General features: G+C 41.4%; 1 long non-coding RNA gene across 3 annotated transcripts in view; it reads right to left on the bottom strand.

Annotated features, from left to right (window-relative positions):
* The window catches only part of LOC112915228 (uncharacterized), a 167,877-nt gene that overhangs the window by 149,046 nt on the left and 4,653 nt on the right, over positions 1–14,178 (bottom strand). For all 3 annotated transcript variants that reach the window (XR_011997879.1, XR_011997878.1, XR_003234024.2), the window contains exon 4: positions 7,201–7,330. This is a non-coding gene — a long non-coding RNA (uncharacterized lncRNA). The remainder of the gene's footprint in view (positions 1–7,200; positions 7,331–14,178) is intronic.

The following is a 14,178-nucleotide window of genomic DNA, read 5'->3' as shown; positions in this document are numbered from 1 at the left end:
TCAAAAAGCATCTATTGAATGCTAACTATGTAGTAGACAACAAGAGATAAAATAAACCTTCTCTGTTCCTGGAAATGCTTGCAGATGAGTAGGAACTAGCAACCACAGAGGAACTTGTTCCCAGGATTTAGACACCAATATTCAAAACTGCCCAGCATCCCACAATTCATTTCCATTCTGAGACTCTTTTTCTGTTACAATTATTAGGCAATACAGCTCACTCCTATGGGCTACAAAACTCTCCAACTAATTAGCAGCTCACAGATGTTACCCAAGCAGCTGGGTGCTGGATGAGGCACACACATCCAGTCAAAATCTGACGATGCTTAAAAGAAGAAACAGAAATTCAGAGTCAACTGAAGCACCCAGTTCCCTTCCTCAGATGTCATCAGTGCAAATACCCAGCAGACCCTGCCCTAGTCCAACTCAGAAATTCAGCTCTCAAGGGCCACCTTACTCCATCAAGTCCTAAGTTATTGTGGAAAGGGACTGCTTGCTTGTGCTTAAAAAAAAAAAAAAAAAATCCCATTATCCATCATGGGATCTGATCCAGGCCAATGCCAGTTGGATCAATCAACCTTTTAAAAATCTTTTTAGGATAAATATTCAGCTACAGTCATGAATTAAAGATGTGAGGGAGAGAAAAATAGTACACAGCTTACAGTGGTTAACACTGGGTTTAAAACCGAAGTGTGATGCTGCATTAATCTTTTTTTGAGGCCTCATACAAACTGAGTAAAATTTGTTTTAACCATTCCTATTCTGGTAAACATTAAAGATGCTTGAATTCTGTGGAAAGTAAGAAAGGGAATGATTTCCATAGGAAAAGGGGAGGTAGGTCATGTCTAAACCAATCTCCAAACAATAGAATATTCTATCAAAACTGTGTAGCTGGTAGCTAAACATTAAATAAGTGCTTTACTGGCCAATTTTATTCATCTTCTTAGAGATCTGTTTCCAAGTCATGAATCCTTGTGCATATACAAAATAGTAGATGAGGTAAGTGGTAGTATCCACAGCCATTAGGGTAACTCTATGAATCTCTAAGAGATTACTCATTGTTCCTCTGTATTTTTACAAGTCAAGTTATGCCAAAGGTTTTAGGACGCAGCAGGCCTGGCTTCATGTGTTACTTAGGTCCTCTTACTCATAAGGGCCCCGTACTTGGGGTTTGATGCTCAGCATTTGCCATCTTGAAACTGTCAGTAATTTAATTTTCAATCTGTGTTGTGTAAATGAAGTCTAATGGAACAATGGAGCATGTGCCCAGGGGCTTAGAACCTTGATTCTCCTGCAGTCCTATCTTCCTACGTATTCCTGCCTCCTGGCGGGCGGGGGTGGGGGGTGGGGGGTGGGGGGGGTAGGGGGGGTGATGGGGGGGGTGGGTATGGGATCTTGATGGTCTGTTCCCTGTCCCTCAGTGACCCATTTCCCCACCCCTGCCTCATGATTGCTGCCACCCTTCACCTGGGATGGTGACCCGTTTGCATCAGTAGGGGAGGCCTATATGCCACTGTTGCCCTCTGTTCACGGCATGGTCCTGGGCGCAGGTATGAGGAGGATCAGGTTAAATGGAATGCTCTACCGGGGCATCTCATGGTAGAGCAAGGTGGTAGCAATTCCTGTCTTGGGCTGGCAGTGCCATTGTGCATTTGGTCAGTAATTTAGAAGCAACCTCTGGTCTAGGTACTGAGTGCCACCAGCATAGAGATTATAATCTCCCAGGGAGTCACCTATTGATCATGGGTTGGTGCAGAGGGCCTATGGGAAGGAGATTAATTTCTTCCCCACTCCCAGTTGGGGTCCTATATTTTCATTTTGCAATGGATCCTGTTGGCAAATGGTCAACTTCAAAGACTGAGGGAGTAGGGAGAAGCCTACTTCTTAATTAATATAGTTTTTATTTGGCATCTAGCTTGGTACAAAACCTGTTGGTAAGTACGTTACAAGAAGAAAAAAATAAGGAGCCCCTGGGTGGCTCAATTGGTTAAGCGTCTAACTACGGCTCAGGTCATGATCCTGGAGTCCTGGGATGGAGACCCACATCAGGCTCCCTGCTCAGTGGGGAGTCTGCTTCTCTCTTTCCCTTTGCCCCTCCCTCTGGTCACGTTCTCTCTCTCTCCCTCTCTCAAATAAATAAAATCATTAATAAAAAAAAAAGAAAGAAAGAAAAGAGGGGCACCTGGGTGGCTCAGTGGTTGAGTGTCTGCCTTTGGCTCAGGTCGTGATCCTGGGGTCCTGCATCAAGCAAGGCTCCTTGCAGGGAACCTGCTTCTCCCTCTGCCTATGTCTCTGCCTCTCTCTGTGTCTCTCATCAATCAACACATAAAATCGAAGAAGAAGAAAGAAGAAAGGAAGAAGAAGAAGAAGACGAGGAGGAGGAGGAGGAGGAGGAGAAGGAAGAAGGAAGAAGGAAGAAGGAAGAAAGAAGAAAGAAGAAAGAAGAAAGAAGTTGTTCCTACCCTCAAGGAGCTTATTATCTAGTTGGAAATAGATGAAACTGACATAGATAAAATAACAAGGTTCCACAAAGGATGTGGAATTGGAGAGGGATCCTGAAAGTAGCATTTAAGTCTGGAGGGGAGGGAAGGGGATACTTGGTAAATGTGCTCCAAAATGTAGGGAGGCTAGTGCAATCTTACAATGGACCTTGACTTGATGATTCTTGTATATTTCTAGTTCTAGGTCACTCACTCACAGTGTTCTAGGGGCAGCACCATCCTGGTATAAGGGGAAGATGTAGGAATAGGCATGGTTGATGTGGACGATGGAGGAGAGGATCCCAGAGGAAAGAAGAGAAAATGGGTTCAAGCCTCCCAGCTGTGTACACTGAGGTACACAAAGCGGCTGCTACTACTTAACATGCCAGGCCACGGAAAGTTCTTCCTAGACCAGCAAAGACAGAATAAAGGGAGCTGACCTTATGTTTAAGCAAATGACGGAGTGAAGTCAGGTTTCACAGTGAGCTCTGTTTTGATGGAAAAGCAAATATTCTCTGGTGAAGGTTGACTTAATTAGCTATTTTAATAATTCATGAGTCTTTAAAATGTTTGCCAGAAGATTCAGAGCTCAGATTCTGCTTCTGGTATTTAGTTCTGGGTTTTCTCTCTCACAAATTGTGCTGCCTCACAGAGCAATGGCAGGAACAAGCCTGGGAATGTGAGGTTTGGTTTGGCCAGGCAGTGTACAGTTCTTAACCTTAACCTTTTGAGACTTAGAACCTGTTTGAGAATCTGGTGAGAGTTATAGACCCTTGGCCTAGGAAAATGTATGTAAATTCAGAGTCTTACACCCTTGACTCCTCCCTTGAACTCCAGAGTCTTACACCCTTGAGGTCCTCCCTTGAACTCCAGCTTAAGAATTAGTTTAGATAAAAAAAAAAAAAAAAAAAAAAAAGAATTAGTTTAGATGATCTCTAAAGACTCTAGCATTCTTTTTAACTTACCTATAAGCTAGCTTGTCAATATGTCACCTGGAAATGTGACTCTTTGGGCTTGCAGGCAAGCAGCCTCATGTGGATATTTGCAAAGTGAGAAATGCATAATGCAACATTTGTTCATTAGGCTGCAGCAATGCTAATGCAGAAAAGAGGACCGAATGAATCAAAAGCCATGAGTCAGCTCCCTCCCTGCCACCTGCCAGCAAAGCAGCCTGCTGAAGCTGAGGGGGGAGTGAGCCTGGAGTCAGACAGCCTGGGGCCCTCAAATCCTGGCCCAAGCACTTTCTGGCTACGACTTGGGGGACCAAACTAACCTCTCTTATCCTCAGTCTCTTCATTTCTAAAATGGGGCTAATAAGATGTCCATGTTCTGAGGAAGAACTGAGCCGACTTTGTTAATTAGGTAAGTTCTGGGCCACTGTAATGCTCAGTAAAGGTAGTTCATTCTTCTAATCTCACCCACGAGGAAGAGGAGTGCTGTGAATTTAATGCTGTGGGAGGGGACAGGCTGAGGAGTGCCTGGGAGCTCTGTGAACACTGTGGATATGTGGTCCTCCTCCTCGTCCTCCTTCGTTCCCCTTAGGTCTCCCCTAAAAGAATGTGGGCTGGGTTCAGCTCAGGAGGTTGGGGAGGGACCCTGTGTCACAGCACTGGTCTGGAGCAGCTCCCCGTCTTCTCCTCTCTGCTGCTGCTCAGGAGTGTGGAGGCTGCAGGAAATGATGGGGGAGATCCTGGGCTTTTTCTGGCTGCAGGCCTGACTGCAGCAGAGAAGAGAAAGAGGCGGGTGGGGGAAGCAGTCTTGCTTCTGAGCAGACAGTCTGTGTGTTATTCAGGAGCCCACAGTGAAGCTGGGGCTGATCCTGGGGAGCATCAGAGCTGGGCAAGATACAGCTCCTCCTCTCAAAGACTGTACAACTTTGACATAAAATAAGACAAGCCTCAGGAAGGAGAGTGGAAGGCCTGCATCACTGGATATAGAACATCCTATCCAATGCGGGGTCCAGAAGGGAGGGGGCATGAAGGCAGGATGGTGGCAAGAATGTTTGGGCAGTGCCCACCACCTGATGTACACTGGGTCTCACTCTCACATCACCCTCCAGGGTATGTGCTCTAATCCTCTACTGTATGATGAGGAAACTGAAGCTCACAGAGGTAGTGACTCATGGAGGCAACAGCTGTGATGCGGTGCCAGGGCATTCAAACCACGTCTGCTGCCTCTGAAATTCTTTCTCCCCATTCCCCATCCTGGCCAACCAGGTGAAGTGAGAGGCCTCCAGAGTCCTCACTCTGAGGCCTGCAAAGCCATTACCAGTTGTGTATGATGCTATGCGCAGAATCCAGGCTTGGTAAATATTTGCCCTGTGAATGGGCAGGAGAGAACGCTCTAGGCAGCTCTAGGCCGTTCACGTGCACTGTTTACCTTTCTTCTCACATTCTCCCATGAGGAATCATCCCTTTCCTCAACTGAAAACAAACACAGAGTGGAATGAGTGAAGTGCCTGGATTAAACAGAATCTGTCCTAGACACAGTGGATCTGCGAGAAGTAGGTCTGCAGTGGGCAGCAGTGGGGAAGCTTCAGCTCAGCCTGGGCCTCTGACAAGGAGGAACCCTGTCATCCTAGGGAATTTTCTGAGCAGAGTCTCCTAACCTGATTTGTAACTAGTGATGTGACTATTACCTAAAGCTGGGTGCCAAGGAGAGAACAAAATGAGACCACCTCTCCATCCATTTCCAGCCACTGATTCGATGATGTTGATAAACTCTGAGTTTCAAATGGAAAGGGCTTTGTCATCACGATTTTTCAATAAAATTCTAGCATAGCTCTTTATTTCCTGACCAAAGCTCTAGGGATCCGTTTTAACATGCTGGATATGACATAATCCCCGGGGTCGACTTTTCATTTCATTGCCCTTTTAAGAGTATCAGAGCATGTGGCTAGAATTTACCTTAAATAATAGATTTTTAGCTGGTAAGAGCCTATATTATTACTTACACTTAGTAAAGTCCCTTTGGACAGTAAGAACCAACATAATATTAATTTTCCTTGCTGTCACTTGACAATATGAATTGGTTTTGTGTAAGAACCAGGAGCTCATTGGATTGAATTTAGGAAATTGGAAAAACAAATTTGACCTCAGTGGGTTTGAATGATTACAATGTAATAAACATATAAAGGCTTGGAAGCTAATTTATCATTGCTTTCAGTTTTATTTATTTGAAACTCCTTCATGGTTGGTATAAACAGGCTTTATTAAAGATTATGAATTCAATTTCCAAATGAGTTGTAAATGGCTTTCTATAGAGAGATTACTTGATTTGTTATTTTCCTGAATAAAACATGTTTTTGCCCAGTGGGGTCATATAGCCCACATATTAATATTGGAACATCATTCTATTGAGCTTGGCATCTATGATATGCAATGTTTGATTTGTTGTCTTATCTATTTGTCTTCACTTTCTTTAATAAATACTGAGACCAAATACATAACCTCTTATGACCTGCACTTCTACGAATCACAAGAGAATGTCTGTCTGTGTAGCAGTTTATCATTTGAATGATAATTCTGGTTCCCTTTAAAAATGTTAAAGTATCTGCTCTTCAAAATAGACTGCTGTGAAAGACATGAGGGATGCTGTGGGTCACTGATGGGGTTCATAACTGACCTTAGCTTTTGTTGCATGGTAACAGACTCTCTGGGTATTAGATCATTGTATACTGCAGAACTACCAACACACTGCCTTCAAAGGGGAAAAAAATCTGCATTTACAATTTAGAAAACTAGACATAGCAGACTCTTGCAGAAAGGCAGCCTGTCAGTAGAGCTGGAACCTCTGTGAAGATGGCCCTCCAGGGCCTGCCATACTGTAAAAGCCTGTTCAATTTCAATACTTACACAAAAGGACTATGACTTTTATAGCCCAGTGCCCACCGAAATAATGCACTGCGCAAATGAAAACAATGAGAAGGGAATTAGTATCCATGTGAAGTATCTCAGAATGCTGAGCCTGGGGAGAACCTTGGGAGGCCATTCATTTTCATTGTCTCAAGGCCAGTTGGCATATTTTCCTATATTAAAGCTATTGTCTAAAGAGCTAGGAAAGCTAATTGCCTAAACAGAATAGATTCTACCTCTCCCCAGGAAATCCTGCTTGTTATTGTTATTTTACTACATCATAAAACTCCAGATAGAAAGATACAGAGTTCTGGTAGAGAGTAAGCCATTACCCAATGTCATTTTTGAAAATGATTCCACTGTTAATGACATTAGTATGTTCACATCATAATTCAAACTTTCAGGAGTCTCCAACTTTCAGGCTTGAGTATCTCAGATCAAACTAAGTTGGTTCACAGACCAAACTGATTTTAAATTTATTATTTTTAAGATTTGAAGTCAACTTGATAATTCTGAAGTCTAGCAAAGATATATAAATAGTTAGACTATTCACTCATAAATGTGTAGCAACCTCAAGAGTGAGTCAGTCTACCAAAAGCAGTACAATAAAAACAAATCAAATTCTCATCTTGAGGGGATCTGCCCCTTGATGTGGAGGGTGGTGAGAAGGCTCGAAGACCACTGGTCTACTTTCTAAGTTCCTACTTAAACTCCACTCCTCTCCTCTTTTAAACTACCCCAACATCCAAGTTTGTCATTTTCCACCTCCCATTGGAAGAGAATTCTCTTTTCCCAAGATGCTAAAGCCCAGCGCCTTCCGATCACATCAGCAATAAGGCACTGTATAGATCCCAAACCAGCCTTACCTCTGATGGGTCTGAATGTCCTGGTTGTCTTCCTTGTCTCTGATTCTTCCAGGTGTCTCTCACTGCACCTAGCATATAGTAAATACTCAACTCTTCTTGTTGCTGACAGTTAACATTATCTTAGTGGGACCTGCAAATTTGATATAAATTTATGACTGGGTGTTATACTATATGTTGGCAAATCAAACTTCAATTAAAATTTTTTTAAAATAAATTTATGACTTTAGCTTGACTCTCAGCATAAACCTACTTTCTCAACTCCAACTATCTTTTTGTCTGACAGGAGATTATTTCTATTATCTATCTGTAGTCCACTGTATTCTAGAAACCATGGATTGAACTCTGCCTTTGGAAAGTTTTTAGTCTATTGACATAAAAAATTATGATTTGGAATTCTTGTAACATACATGTTGCCTTGAATTGCACTCTAGTTGTTTCATGTTTATAGATTTTTGCACCTCTAGTTAAAACAGGGACTTCTGTTTCTTTTTATTTCACATACTGTCTAGAATGGTGCTGGGTACAAGCAGGTACTCAGGGAGCAATAATGAATGGACGAGTGACTATATTCACAGGCAGAAATGTGCTGTGGATGTGTGGAAGTCAGATGAGTTAGAAATCTAATTCTGAGAGTGACTAGTTGTGACTGGGCAAATTATGTAAACCCTTTAAGCCTCAGCTATTCCATCTGTAAACTTGGATGATTGTAGAACAGACTCTGTTAAGTCCACTGTGAGGATTAAATGTGATACTAAATGTAAAATGGTTAGCACAGAAACTAGAATTGAATGTTTGAAAAGTGTTAGTTACTATTATTATAATCAGAAGGGATAAAAACACATACAAAGAGGTGAGAAGGGTGAGAGATAGGGGTTATTAGGTTACTTATTGGCTGGGTTAGGTTAGCAGAATTTTAAAGAGGGTGGGGGTGGAAGTCAGTTGTGTATAATATAGAAAGGACTGGTTTGGTAGTCAGGGAAACCTGGCTCTTCCTTCAACTACATGCAGGACCTTGGGCAATCCTCTCATCTTGAGGAACTAAATTTCCTCATTAGACAGCTATATTAAATGACCTGTAAAATCCCTTCCCACTCAAAACAATCTATAATTTGAGGAAATAGATTCTAAGGAAGTTTCTTCCCCTCCAACCCTTACTAAAAGGGGCCTTAAAATCAAGAGATCATGTGACTGACTTGCAGTCTGAGGTCCAAAGAGGTTATAAAACTTACCCCAACATCACAGAGCAGTTGGTGATCATTTGGATAAAAATTCCTACTTTGGAGTCCCTGTACAGTGATGGGTCCTCTATATAATGGCAAATGACTGGGGGATAGGGGATGGTATGGCTCAAGAGACACTTGCTGGGGTTGGAAAGTATAATGCTTGTGGGAGATAACGCCACCAGATACAGAAGGATACAGCTGAAGAAGACCTCTGGTCCATGACTAAGAGTTTTAATATGATAAAAATAATTAGAAATCACTGGTAAGTAAAATTATTCCAATCCAGACAAAATATATTCAAATAAAGAAACTTAAACATGAACACAAGAGGTAAATTAACATGGGAATTTCCCTATGGGTTCATACAATATTGGAAAGGTCTTTGGGGACCTAGGGCCATAGCTACCTCCTTTTTTCTCTTCTGACCTTGAGATGAGGTCATACTGAACTCTGATTAAGCAAAGCTCCTGCTCTGGCCCAAGTTCTCTTTGCCTTCAGGGAAGTAAGCAGGGGTGAGGATGAAAGGGTTTCTGTGGGAAGCTGTGTCCTCTCTGCAGAGGGCAGTTGCACTGCATCCTGCTGACTGAAGGTCTTGCTTCTCTCTTGTCCTGGCCATGCCTATCTAGGCCTTTTACCTGCAGCTTCTAAACAAGCTTTGTGATATTATCCATTTTCCCGTCTGATCCAGTACTCACAATTTACACCTTAGGAAATATGACACAAGTATGACCCCTTTGGAGAAGAACCAAGCACTGAGAGCAAGGGTCCAGAATAAAGGCAATGAGAAGAAAAACTTCTGAATATCTAGGGAAAGCCACAGAAGTGCTTATGGATAGGTGGAGTACAGCAAATACAGAATGATGGAATGCCTGGCTGGCTAAGTGACTGAGCATCTGCCTTTGGCTCAGGCCATGATTCCAGGGTCCTAGGATATAGTTCTGCATCAAGTTCTCCACATGGAGCCTGCTTCTCCCTTTGCCTCTCTCTGTGTGTCTCTCATGAATAAATAAATAAAATCTTTTAAAAAACTCCACAAATACAGAATGATGACTTTTTACAAGTTTGGAATGCGATTCGCTGAACATCTCTTGAATAAAATGGCTGATTCTAGATCCAGGCAGAGAGAGTAGAGTAGAAGGTAAGCTGGGAATACTTTGTGTCAGAAAGCAACAAACTACTCAAAAACTAATGGAGATCGATCAAAGAAATATAAGAACTGGACTGAACAGCAAATACTGGCTAAGTTTGGGACAACCTGAGCACTAAACCTAAAATAAATGTAACTGATTACAGTACACTGAAATTAAAAAAAAAAAACACACCACAATTAATAGTAATGCTCAGAAAAAGAGAGAAGAGGGGAGGAAGGGAGCCTTTTTTTTGTTTTTGTTGTTTTTTTTTTTTTTGCAAAAAAAGAGTATGGCTAATACATATGGAAGGGATCACAGAATTAGAAAAACCATTTGCAACCCTCAATGTAACTATATTATCAGACAATGATTATTGATGCATGATAAAATTGCTAGGTGAAGAGCTGCTAGAGAAAGGATACTTACATGCTAGCATAGTATTGCCCCACAGGTTACTTATCAATTAAACATGGAAAACACACCTTAAAATGGTGAGGTCTGGTAGATGGCATCTTAACTAAGTGATCGAATTTATCATCACTAAGAATGGAATAATGGCTCTTGAGATGATATAGTATAAAATACACAACATTGGCTGTGAATTATTTTTTTAAGATTTTATTTATTTGACACAGAGATAGAGAGAGGGATAGAGTACAAGCAGGGGAAGTGGCAGGCAGAGGGAGAAGCAGGCTCCCCACTGAGCAGAGAGCCCAATGTGGGGCTCTATCCCAGGACCCTGGGATCATGACCCAAGCAGAAGGCAGATGCTTAACCAACTGAGTCACACAGGTGCCCCTGCCTATGCAATATTTTTGCTAAAAGTCTTCAACCAGAATCTTGTCAAGTCTTTAGTCCTAAATTCTAGTTTATAGGAAATACAGGGGATAGAGCATCATGTTAAATAATACTATGAGAAAGCAATCAGACAAATCCAGAATATGGACATTGTAAAAGAAAATTGTTCTAGATCCTTCAAAATATCAATGTCATGAACAACAAAGGTAGGGGAACTATCTAAATTAAAATTAGAAGTCTAAAGAGATGTAATCCTGCAAAGATTGTAATCTTGTAATCTGATAACCCCTGTCAGATCCCAGTTAGAAAAAATAAAACAACTATAAAATCATTTTGGGAACAGAAATTTAAGTATATGCTGGATCAAAGATAGTACAGAATTTTTTAAGTGTGGTAACAGTGTTGTGGTTTTTTAGGAGAATATCCTTATTCATAGGAGAGATATGCTGAAATTCAGGGCTGAAGTATGATGCCTGTAACTTTCTTTCAAATGTTTCATCCAAAAATAATTTGTATTTATGAGCCTAGGTGGCTCAGGTCATGATCCTGGGGTCCTGGAATCGAGTCCCACATTGTGCTCCCTGCTCAGTGGGTAGTCTGCTTCTCTCTCTCCCTTTGGCCCTCCCCCTACATGCTCTCTCACTCTTTCACTATCAAATAAATAAATAAAATCTTAAAAAAAATAATTTGTAGATTAGTGTGTGTGTGTATGTGTGGAGAGGCAGAAAGAGCAAATGTGGCAAACGCTAGACATTGTTGACTCAAACTGGATAGTATATGAATAGTTTGTACCATTCTTCCAACTTTTCTGTACATTTGAAATTTTTCAAAATAGAGAACTAAATTTCTGAGGAAATGTTTGGCAGTTAAAAAAAAAAAAGCAGTTCTTTTATGCTTAATCAGCCTTGTAATTGAAATAGGGGCACATCTGGGTCTCCCCCAGCCCCCACATGAATAGCAGGGGTTGTGACTCTTATTACTTTGGAACCAGTGAAAGTGGGAATGTGGCAGTAAAATAAAGAAGATATTTTCCCTAATGCAACTCCCATTTTCTCATGCAGAGGGGAAGCTGACCTCCTTCCTTCCAGGAAAGACCTTGGAAAGTCACAAGAGGTGACTATTTCCCCAGAAAGTATATTTTCATTATTAATATGATTTCAGGGCACAACAAATAACATGAAGAATTTAGCAAATCCAGATACTAATCCATAACTTTCTAATCAAGTTCTCATAGGGTGCATCTGATCCCATAGCCACATGGAGCTGTGAATCTTCTTTACAGACCGGCCCCTGGTTTCTGATTTCTCTACAGAAGAGAGGTCAGTGAATCGCAAACAGAGAGCAAAATGGCAGATGGGCTTCCAAACTGAAGTTGTTAACCAAGAATTTCATGGAAGATATAGCAGACAGTATATATTATTCAGAGCACACCATAAAGAAAATTGATATGTAGGAAATGAAGGAAAGAAAGAAGGCAGGTAGCTAGTTAAGTTTAGAACATTTGGAAATATTTTTTCAAAGCAGACAATGGTTTACTCCAAGTTCTATGAGCAGAACCTAGAATTATTGGCTAGATAGTTAGGTGGGGAATTGGACACTGTGAAGAAGGGAAGAGAGGACCCCAATAGTGCCCACTTTAGAGTCTTGAGGCTGGGGAATTCTGATTTTATAAACCAAAAGATAATCACTAACCAAGCCATGATGAAGAAAATGAAATTAAAACTTGAGGTTAAAATTTTGAGGTTGCAGAGAATTCATACCTCCATGTAGACCCCCATGCTGCCAGTACAGTACCAACCATGACAATATCACCCATTTTCTGTGAAACCATTCACAGTTGAAAGCATAATTTTTTTTAGCTTAATTATGTGGTGGTTAATTGCTTTAATTCCTATTTCATCAAGCCTAATGTAGAGTGAACAACAAATTCCTTAAATAAGATGAGAAGAAATACAATTTAAAAATTGTATAAACAATTATTATACAATGACACAAAAAATCTCAAGGAAGATGAAAATTACATTTGCTTAAATATATATTTAGTATTTTCAAATTGATTTAAATAATGACTTACATTAGAAGATGAGAATTGTCCTGCTGGCCACTTTCTCCCTTTTTATAATTTATAAGACAACTCATGCTTTGTAATAGTCTTCTTTGTTTAAAAATGTGTGAAGAAGGCATGTGCAAAATGATAATATCCTTGTCCATTCATCCACTTATTCATTTGACAAAATTTACTGGGCATCAACTGTGTCACCAAGTAAGGTAAGGGTGAAAACATAATTACAGTCCCTCAAGGGACTCAGTGTAGTTGGTGCCACTAACCTATAAGGATATAATACCATAAGGTGTTATAAGGATATTCTGAGTGAGAGTGATTATTTCTCCATGGACCAAGGGGAGAGGGTGAGTGGGCTAGGAAGACATCACAAGGAATATGATGTTTGGGCCAAGGATAAGTGGATGTGCAATAGGCAGTGGGAAAGGGAAGAAGAATGTTCTAGGCAGAGGGAGCAGCAAGAGGAACGACAAGGACTGGAAAAACAGTGTAGTGCACGCAGATATCTGCAAGTTGTTCAGCGTGGCTTGGGTGACATCATGAAGGGAGGTGCTTTTTTAATGAAGCCAGAATAGAGGAGAGCAGGTTGGGGTGAAAATATGAGAAGTTCAGTTTTGATGTGCTTTTAGGGCCTAAGGACTTCCATAAGGAGTTGCCAGTAAGCATTTTCAGGACTACAGGACAGGGCCCTGACCTAGCCTCACTTTAGAGAGGCTGGTTGTGGCCCTCTTTCAGATGTACGTCTACACAAAGGGCCATGGGGATGTTCTACCTAGAGCCCACATCCCCCACTCCTCTAAGACTACTCTATGTCCCTTGCTCATATAGCACTGAGGCTGCTTCCAGGGCCTATGTAGGCTTCTCTCTCAGATCCACTCTCCAGAGAACTCTGTCTCTAAGGGTGCATGTCTCTAGGTCCTGAGGGATGGACAACAGTGGGGCTGTTGATGGAGCCTACTCACTACTATGCTTGTGTCCACACAGGTGAATGTAAGACCTCTCAACAGTGCAGATGGAGCTGGGGTTGAGAAGAGAAATGGGTGGGCTGTGGGTTTGAGGATGGCTTCCTTATACTTCCACAATTTGGTGTGTAAGTTCAAGGTTCTAAAATTGGCCATGGCCATCCAGGTTGCTATGAAAGTTTGTCAAGTTATGAAAGTTTATCTGTCAAGATAACAGAAGATATTTGTTAGCTTGATTCACAATTTTTACATATATAACATATGCTATATAATTCTCAGTTTATACTCTTGACTGAACCCACAGGTGGCCTGAGTGGCTGGAAATACAGACCAGGAGTTTAGGAAGACTTTACACCTTGCCATCCATATTTAGAGGTCATTGGCACAGAGCCAATGCTATAGGAGTGGGGAGTTTGTTCAGGGCAGGAGTCAAAATTCGCAAGCAAGAGAGCCATGGCTTAATCCTGAGGCATTCCAGCAACAGGTGAAGGAACTAGCCAAGGAGCTTGAAAGAAACTGCCAGAGAGGTAGGAGAAGTACTTGCAAGGGGTTGTTCCCAAAGCCAAGTGAGAAGAGTGTTTCAAGAGGAATGGAATGGTCAACAATATGGACAATACATGTAAAGTGATCAGCATAGTGCGTAGCCCATGGTGAGCACCCACTCACCAGTGGCTGTGAATGTGTTAATAATGATGTTGATGATAGAGGTGGCAATGATATTTCTGTTCCTCAGTGCTTCTTTTCTCTGCCTCAAACACCTTTTCCTTATTCTCCAACTCTACTCAAATTGCTATGAATCACAT

This window comes from Vulpes vulpes, chromosome 16 (genome assembly GCF_048418805.1).
Source record: "Vulpes vulpes isolate BD-2025 chromosome 16, VulVul3, whole genome shotgun sequence".
Classification (NCBI taxonomy): Eukaryota; Metazoa; Chordata; class Mammalia; order Carnivora; family Canidae; genus Vulpes; species Vulpes vulpes.
Note: the sequence above shows the minus strand (reverse complement) of the source record. Positions and strands in the feature narration are given on the sequence as shown.